This window comes from Nicotiana attenuata, chromosome 6, assembly GCF_001879085.1.
Source record: "Nicotiana attenuata strain UT chromosome 6, NIATTr2, whole genome shotgun sequence".
Lineage (NCBI taxonomy): Eukaryota > Viridiplantae > Streptophyta > Magnoliopsida > Solanales > Solanaceae > Nicotiana > Nicotiana attenuata.
Genome location: NC_031994.1, coordinates 89,556,394 through 89,564,436, shown reverse-complemented (window position 1 = coordinate 89,564,436; position 8,043 = coordinate 89,556,394). Strand labels below are relative to the sequence as shown.

Genomic DNA, 8,043 nt, shown 5'->3' with positions numbered 1-8,043 from the left:
TACCGACTTCAGTCCCTACCAGAAACCCCCGTCGAAAACGGGAGTACCGTCCGTCGGGCCGAGCCACCTATCATTTGAAACTAATGATTCCTACTCTATACCAACACTATCAACGTCAAAAAAGCACAAAATAAGATAAAACCTAACAATCAATTAATACACATACATACATACAACGAAGTACCCCCACCCCACACTTAAAGATAAAGACATGTCCCCATGGCTTAAATTTTAAAAGAGCAGTGAGGTAGAGAGATTTCCCTGGAGCTTCACTCTTGGTCGGAAACGGTATCGGGGTTCACGTTGCATGCACGCCCCAAAGCTCGCAGCCAACCCATGAACTTCTTTTCCGACTTGACTTGTCGGTCAGCTATTGCATCCACATGAGTGCCCAACTCAGATATGGAGGTGCGTAGACCAGCCACCTCCTGCTCCAATGCGGTGGACCGGGACACTCTGGCAGTTCCTGAAGAGGACGCTGCTCCTGACGGTGCTGCTGGGGCTGGCTCCACGTCCATTTGTTCATCCACGTCCTCTGCCGATGCATCAGAATCACTCTCATCCTCTCCTCCTGCCGCTGCCGCTGGTGCTGGCCCGGTGGTGTTCTTACCAGGTCGGATCTTGTGGTATTTTTTCACCAGCCCGTCCACACGAATATTTTCGGGCACCTGCACTTGCCTGCAAAGCTGAGTCACCAAAGAGGGGAAAAAGAACCCATACTGGCGTTGGGGGCACCTGATAAACATCTCGTCGTGGATCACTTTGGCCATGTCGAAAGGAAGACCCTTGACGAAGCACCAAATCAATGCAGCTCGGGGTCCATTCTCCTCCGTAGTATTTTTGGAGGGAATGAGGCGACTGTTAATCATATACAACCAGCTCTTCGCCTCAGGAGTTAGGACGGAGGAGTGGAACTTATCTCCGTATTCCAGCCACTCCACCATTTTGCCGGGTACGCAAATTTCATCAAAGAAGCGTTCCCACTTGGCATCTGTTGGATGGTGCCCCCACTCACAAAAATCCGTATTGTCAGGCAGAGGGTCGGGCAATTGATATGCTGTGCGTATCGCCTCAATGGAGGCATCCACCGCCTTGCAGCGCACCGTGACCACATTGTCTACATGCTCAGGTAGATTGGCATAAAATTCGCGCACGACCATTACATTAGCCTCCCCTGGCTCATCAACTCCGAATACATGTGTGGGCAGCGTTCCCTGACAGAACGGAGGTCAATGCCCCTCTCCGGAATTGGCGTTTTGGCGGCCTTCTCCTGAAAACGGGTCTGAGCCGCGGGTGAGACAAATTTGCTGCTGTCATAGGCAGGGGCTGCCCTTTGGCGGCTTGAGGATGGACCTGTGGCCTGGCGCTTTTTCGATGGTGCCATAATACCTGCAAAACGTGAACACATTAGCTCAGCCCAACAAAAATAGTGTGCCTTAATGCGGTTACTCAGACTTCACACGCAAAATCGGGCACAACTACATAATCATGCTCATTGAGACCTTTCCACAAACACCTTGTGGGCATTAGGCTCTCATAACTCTTTGCTTAATGTCTTGCAACAATGGCCTCCCACAAAATCTCATACACAACTTAAATCAAGCACCCCCCCCCCACCCCACACTTACAACAAACTAACCCCACAATATATTTCACAAAGTTGGAACACCAAATCACAAAAAATAACTACACTAATGGCATAAAATACAACACACAAAAATTCTGAAAATAGAAAGAGAAAAATAGAAGAAGAAGAAAGAAAAACTAAAAACTAGGGTTCATACCTTGTGAAGGAGGAAGGGGAAGAAGGTGAAGGGGAGTGAGGGCTGGTCTCGTTTGGAATAGGGGTGGGGAAGATGATCGTTTGGAATAGGGTTTGGGGTGGGAGAATGAGGGGGAGATGAGGGTGTGTGTTTTTGTTTGTTTTAATTTTTGTGTCTACAAGGGAACACTAAATACAAAGAGAAAGACTAAAAAAAAAAGAAAAAATAAATAAAGATGACATAACGCCGGACTTTTGGACGGGTGGGGCGCGAACTACCGCGCGACTTCGCGCGTCCTTCGCGCGCCCCAGGCAGAATGTGTTGCCCATTCGCGCGAACTACCGCGCGTCCTTCGCGCGCCCCAGGCAGAATGTTTTGCCCATTTGCGCGAACTACCGCGCGACTTCGTGCGTCCTTCGTGCGCCCCAGGCAGAATGTGTTGCCCATTCGCGCGAACTACTGCGCGAAGTCGCGCGCCTGGGCGTTTATTTTTGCATTTTTTTCACCTGTGTTGCTCTTGGTCGATGGTCTTTTCACCCGCCTTCGTCGCCTGCATTTGTTAGTATGTTAAAACTCAAAATCACACCACTACTATCGTTGGGTTGCCTCCCAACCAGCGCTTGATTTAACGTCGCGGCACGACTCTACACCATTACATCTAAAGTTTCTACACCTATAAAGAACATGCGATACTCTATCTATTCTAAAAGAAAAATTAAGAAGTTAAGCTAGGAAAGCAATAAAAATTGGGTTGCCTCCCAACAAGCGCCTGATTTAACGTCGCGACACGACGCAGAGTCTCGCTTACTGATCAGCGAGTACAACCTTGGTCTTCTCACGATTAATCATTCCTCCCCAATAATGCTTGACTCTCTGACCATTCACCAAAAATTTCCTTTCGCCATTTAAAGCTCGCAGCTCGATTGCACCATAAGGAGTAACTCTCACCACCTCAAACGGACCTGACCATCTCGACTTTAGCTTCCCAGGGAACAGTCGTAGTCTAGAATTGAATAGCAATACCTGTTGGCCTGGCTCAAAGTGACGCAGCTTGATATGCTTGTCATGCCATCTTTTTGTCTTTTCTTTATAAAGTTTAGCATTTTCATAAGAGTGCAACCTGAACTCATCTAATTCATTCAACTGCATAAGTCTTTTCTCACCTGCGGCTTCAAGGTCCATGTTCAGCTTCTTAATGGCCCAGTATGCTTTGTGTTCAAGCTCAATGGGCAGGTGGCATGCCTTCCCATAGACCAGCTCGTACGGGGACGCTCCTATTGGCGTTTTATATGCAGTTCTATATGCCCATAGAGCATCATCCAATTTTGCAGCCCAATCCTTCCTATTCACACTCACCGTCTTCTCCAATATTTGCTTGATTTCTCTATTGGACACCTCGGCTTGCCCACTTGTTTGCGGATGGTATGTTGTGGCAACTCTGTGGCAAACTCCATATTTAGCTCGAAGGTTATTCAACAATCGATTACAAAAATGAGTCCCTTCATCACTGATTAAGGCACGTGGAGTCCCAAATCTCGAGAATATGTTCTTTTTCACAAACGCAGCTACCACCATGGCATCATTCGTCGGCAAAGCAATTGCCTCCACCCATTTTGACACATAGTCAACGGCTAGCAAAATGTATTTGTTTACTCTGGACGGTGGAAATGGCTCCATAAAATCTATCCCCCACACATCAAAAAGCTCAACTTCTAGAATGTTATTTAAAGGCATCTCATGCCTTCTTGTGATTGTTCCCGTTCTCTGACATTGGTCACACTTCTTAACAAATGCATGGGCATCCTTGAATAAAGTCGGCCAAAAGAGACCGGATTGTAGCACCTTTGCAGCTGTTCTATCTCCTCCATGATGGCCCCCATAAGGTGATGCGTGGCAATCATACAACACTAATTCTACCTCTTTTTCAGGAATGCATCTCCTCATCAACTGATCAGCACATTGCTTGAACAAATAGGGCTCATCCCAGTAGTAGAAGTTCACATCATGTAAAAACCTCTTTCTAGCTTCAGATTGGATTTCGGGAGGAAGTACCCCACTCACAAGATAATTTACATAGTCTGCGTACCATGGGGGAGGGTCTTGGGTTATAGAAAAAAGTTGCTCATCAGGAAATACTTCTTTAACTTGGCCACCCTCCTCCACGTGGTCGTGGTTTTCCAACCTTGACGGACGGTCAGCTACCTGGTTTTCTGTCCCCTTTCGATCTCGTATTTCTACATCAAATTCCTGCAGCAACAAAACCCAGCGCATCAATCTAGCCTTAGACTCCTTTTTGGTAAACAAATACCCGATAGCTGCATGATCGGTATGGACTATGACTTTTGTTCCCACCAAGTATGCCCGGAATTTCTCAAAGGCCCACACAACAGCTAACAATTCCTTCTCAGTGGTGGTGTAATTCAGCTGGCATCATCAAGAGTCTTACTCGCATAGTAGATGGAATAAAACACCTTGTCCTTCCTCTGGCCTAACACTGCCCCGATAGCATGATCACTCGCATCACACATAAGTTCAAAAGGTAAAGACCAATCTGGTGCCACAATAATGGGAGCAGTCACCAACTTCTTTTTAAGTTCTTCAAATGCGTGAGGCACGCATCATCAAAGTTGAAGGTCACATCTTTTTCAAGCAACCTGCACAAAGGAGTAGCAATTTTTGAAAAATCTTTAATAAAGCGCCGACAGAAACCTGCGTGTCCCAAGAAACTCCGGACACCCTTCACTGAAATATGTGGAGGTAATTTTTCAACCGCCTCCACCTTTGCTTTATCAACTTCAATGCTGCTCCCAGATACTCTGTGACCCAACACGATGCCTTCTTGTACCATAAAGTGGCACTTTTCCCAATTCAGTACCAGATTTGTTTCTTCACAACGGGCTAGCACCTTGCTTAGATTCCTCAAGCAATCATCATAAGAAGACCCAAAAACTGAAAAGTCATCCATAAACACTTCCACAAATTTTTCCACCATGTCGGTGAAAATAGCCATCATACACCTCTGGAAAGTGGCTGGTGCATTACAAAGACCAAACGGCATTCGCTTGAAGGCAAAAGTGCCGTAAGGACAAGTAAAAGTAGTCTTCTCTTGATCCTCTGGGCATATGACAATCTGATTGTATCCTGAATAACCATCAAGGAAGCAGTAATATTCATGCCCGGCTAACCTGTCTCGCATTTGATCGATGAATGGAAGTGGGAAGTGATCCTTGCGAGTTGCCTTATTGAGCCTTCTATAATCAATGCAGACTCTCCATCCCGTAACAGTGCGAGTGGGGATTAGCTCATTCTTCTCGTTCTCCACTACAGTCATTCCTCCCTTTTTGGGCACACATTGAACCGGGCTTACCCAGTTGCTATCAGAAATGGGAAAAATGATACCTGCATCGAGCAACTTGATTACTTCATTTTTCACCACCTCCTTCATGATAGGATTCAATCTCCTTTACTGCTCTACACTGGGGCGGTGTCCGTCCTCTAGAAAGATTTTATGCATGCAAAACAAGGGACTAATACCTTTGATGTCAGCAATAGTCCACCCAATGGCCTTTTTATGCTCGCGGAGGACTCTGAGCAATTTTTCTTCTTGAGTGCTGGTCAAGCTGGATGAAATAATTACGGGCAGTGTCTTAGAGTTTCCCAGATAAGCATAGCGCAGATGCGCTGGAAGTGGCTTGAGTTCTAGCTTCGGAGCTTCTTCAATAGATGTCCTGGGGAGGGTCAGAGTAACAGGCCTGTCCAACTCTTCAAATTTTCTGAACCCATGTACATAACTGCAGGACATATCTAGCACTTGCTCGATTTCTTCTATTCTTTCATCTTCACTATTTTCTACATCCCCAATCAATACTCGTTCAACAGGATCTGCAGGGCTCATATAGGGTACTAACGAAGTAGCATCACTCTCCACCACAGAGATCATGGATAACTCTTCATAATGGGCTGGTAACTTCAGCGCTCTATAAACATTGAATACCTCCACCCGGTCACCTACTCTCATCGTCATCTTTCCTTCGCAGACATCAATAATAGCTCGGCCCGTGGCTAAGAATGGACGCCCCAAAATAAATGGGACTTCCTGATCAGGCTCATAATCTAGGATAATGAAATCAGCGGGGAATATGAAAGAACCCACTTGAACTAGCACATCTTCAATCACTCCCTCAGGATGAGCAAGGGAGCGATTAGCTAACTGTAAGATAACTGTCGTTGGGCGTGGTTCACCCAACCCCAACTGTCTGAACACAGATAGTGGCATCAAATTGATGCTCGCTCCAAGATCACATAAAGCTCGCCCAACAACATGTTTACCAATGGAGATGTGGATAGTGAAACTACCTGGATCATTCAATTTCTTAGGTAACTTGCCTTAAATTCTGGAACTGCACTCCTCAGTGAGTGCCACAGTCTCGAACTCGGTCAGCCTCATTTTATTTGCCACAATATCCTTGATATACTTTGCATATTTGGGTATTTCTTGTAAGATGTCAACCAATGGAATATTAATCTGCACCTGCTTCAAGATATCAAGAAACTTTTTATATGCGGCATTGTCTTTTAATTTCTGAAATCTTTGAGGGAATGGAGGTGGTGTCCTTGCAACCAATTGTGGGGGCTGCTCAGCCACCGCCTCTCCAGCTGACTTCTCTGGCTCCGCGGCTTTCTCTGGTGTTGATTCTATAATGGCTGGCCTCTCAGTAAAAGTCACCTGTTTCCTCTTTTTAGGAGGAACTTCCTCTAGTTTTCTCCCATTCCTCAACGACACGGCATTAAGGGCTGCCTTAGGATTTGCTTCAGTGTCGCTTGGAAGAGCTCCAGCTGGTCTAGTGTTTTGAGCACTGGCAAGCTGTCCCATTTGACGCTCCAAATTTCTCACTGTAGTGACGTGGGATTGCTGTTTAGCCATCATTTTTTTAAACATGTCTTCAAGGTGGCTTGTAGGACTCGCTTGTTGTTCACCCTGAGGTAATCTATATTGCTGTTGAGGTGCTTGAGGTCTGTATTGATTCTGAGTGCCTTGGTGTCCACCCCAAGAGAAGTTTGGGTGGTTCCTCCAATTGGGATTGTAGGTGTTCCCATATTGATTTGCTTGGCTCCTATTTGAGTTTCCCACAAAGCAGACAGACTCTGGGTTGGCGGGGCATATGTCGCTCGTGTGTCCCTCTCCACATATTTGACAAAAAGCTTGAACCTGTTGTATCGGTTGTACTTGTTGCTTGTTGATATTCAAGTTCATCTGGTTGACTTAATTGGCCAGCGTAGCAATCTGCGCGGATAATGCTGAGACGGCATCTAACTCAAGAACCCCTGCAGACTTTTGCACTGTGTGTCTGCCCATCTCTCCTTGCCAATCCGGATTTCTCTTGGAGAATTTGTTCAATAATGCATATATCTCGTCAAAGCTTTTCTCCAACACTTGACCCCCAGCTGCAGCATCTACCACGATCTTTGTTTCAGAATGTAATCCTTCTATGAAAGTGTGAGCTAACACTTCATTCGTCTGATTGTGATGAGGACAGTCTCTGAGTAGCCCCTTGAACCTTTCCCAAGCCGAGTATAAAGACTCTCCCGCTTTCTGTTTGAAGGCAACTATCTCACTTCTGATCTTTGCAGTTTTGCCTGAAGGAAAGAACCTTGCCAGAAATTTTCTTGCCAAATCGTTCCATGATGTAATGGAATTTGCTGGTTCTGCCTTTAACCATCGCTTAGCCTCACCCAACAGAGAGAATGGAAAAAGTGTGAGCCTCGCATAATCTGGAGTAACCCCGTTAGTGATATAAGTATCACTAATCTCCAAGAAGTTCAGAATATGCTGCTGTGGATCCTCGTGTGGAAGACCCATAAATTGCCCGTTTGCATGAAGCAGTTGGATCATGCTCTGTTTCAGCTCAAAGTGCCCGGTGATCCTGGGCTTCACTATACTGGAGGTGACATTAGCAATGCTGGGCATCGCCACCTCCTGAACAACCATGGGTTGCTCCTCTGCCATGTCCACAGGAAATTGAACAAGTGCCTGAATATTATTCGTGTCCCTTGCTTCCCTCAACCTCCTGTGAGATGTTCTCTCAGGTTCCGGATCAAAGCCTTGAAGTCGGTCCTGGCTTCGGACCCTACGCATTCAATCAAAGTTCCTGAGATATGAGCGACAATCAAGTAACGTTAGGCTCAACGAAATAAACAATTAAAGCAAAAAAAACTAGCAAGTAGCTAATATTAAGTCCCCGGCAACGGCGCCAAAAACTTGTTGCTCCCAAACGCACAC

General features: G+C 46.1%; 1 pseudogene; it reads right to left on the bottom strand.

The window, feature by feature from the left end:
* Window positions 2,568-7,017, bottom strand: LOC109228089 (annotated as a pseudogene).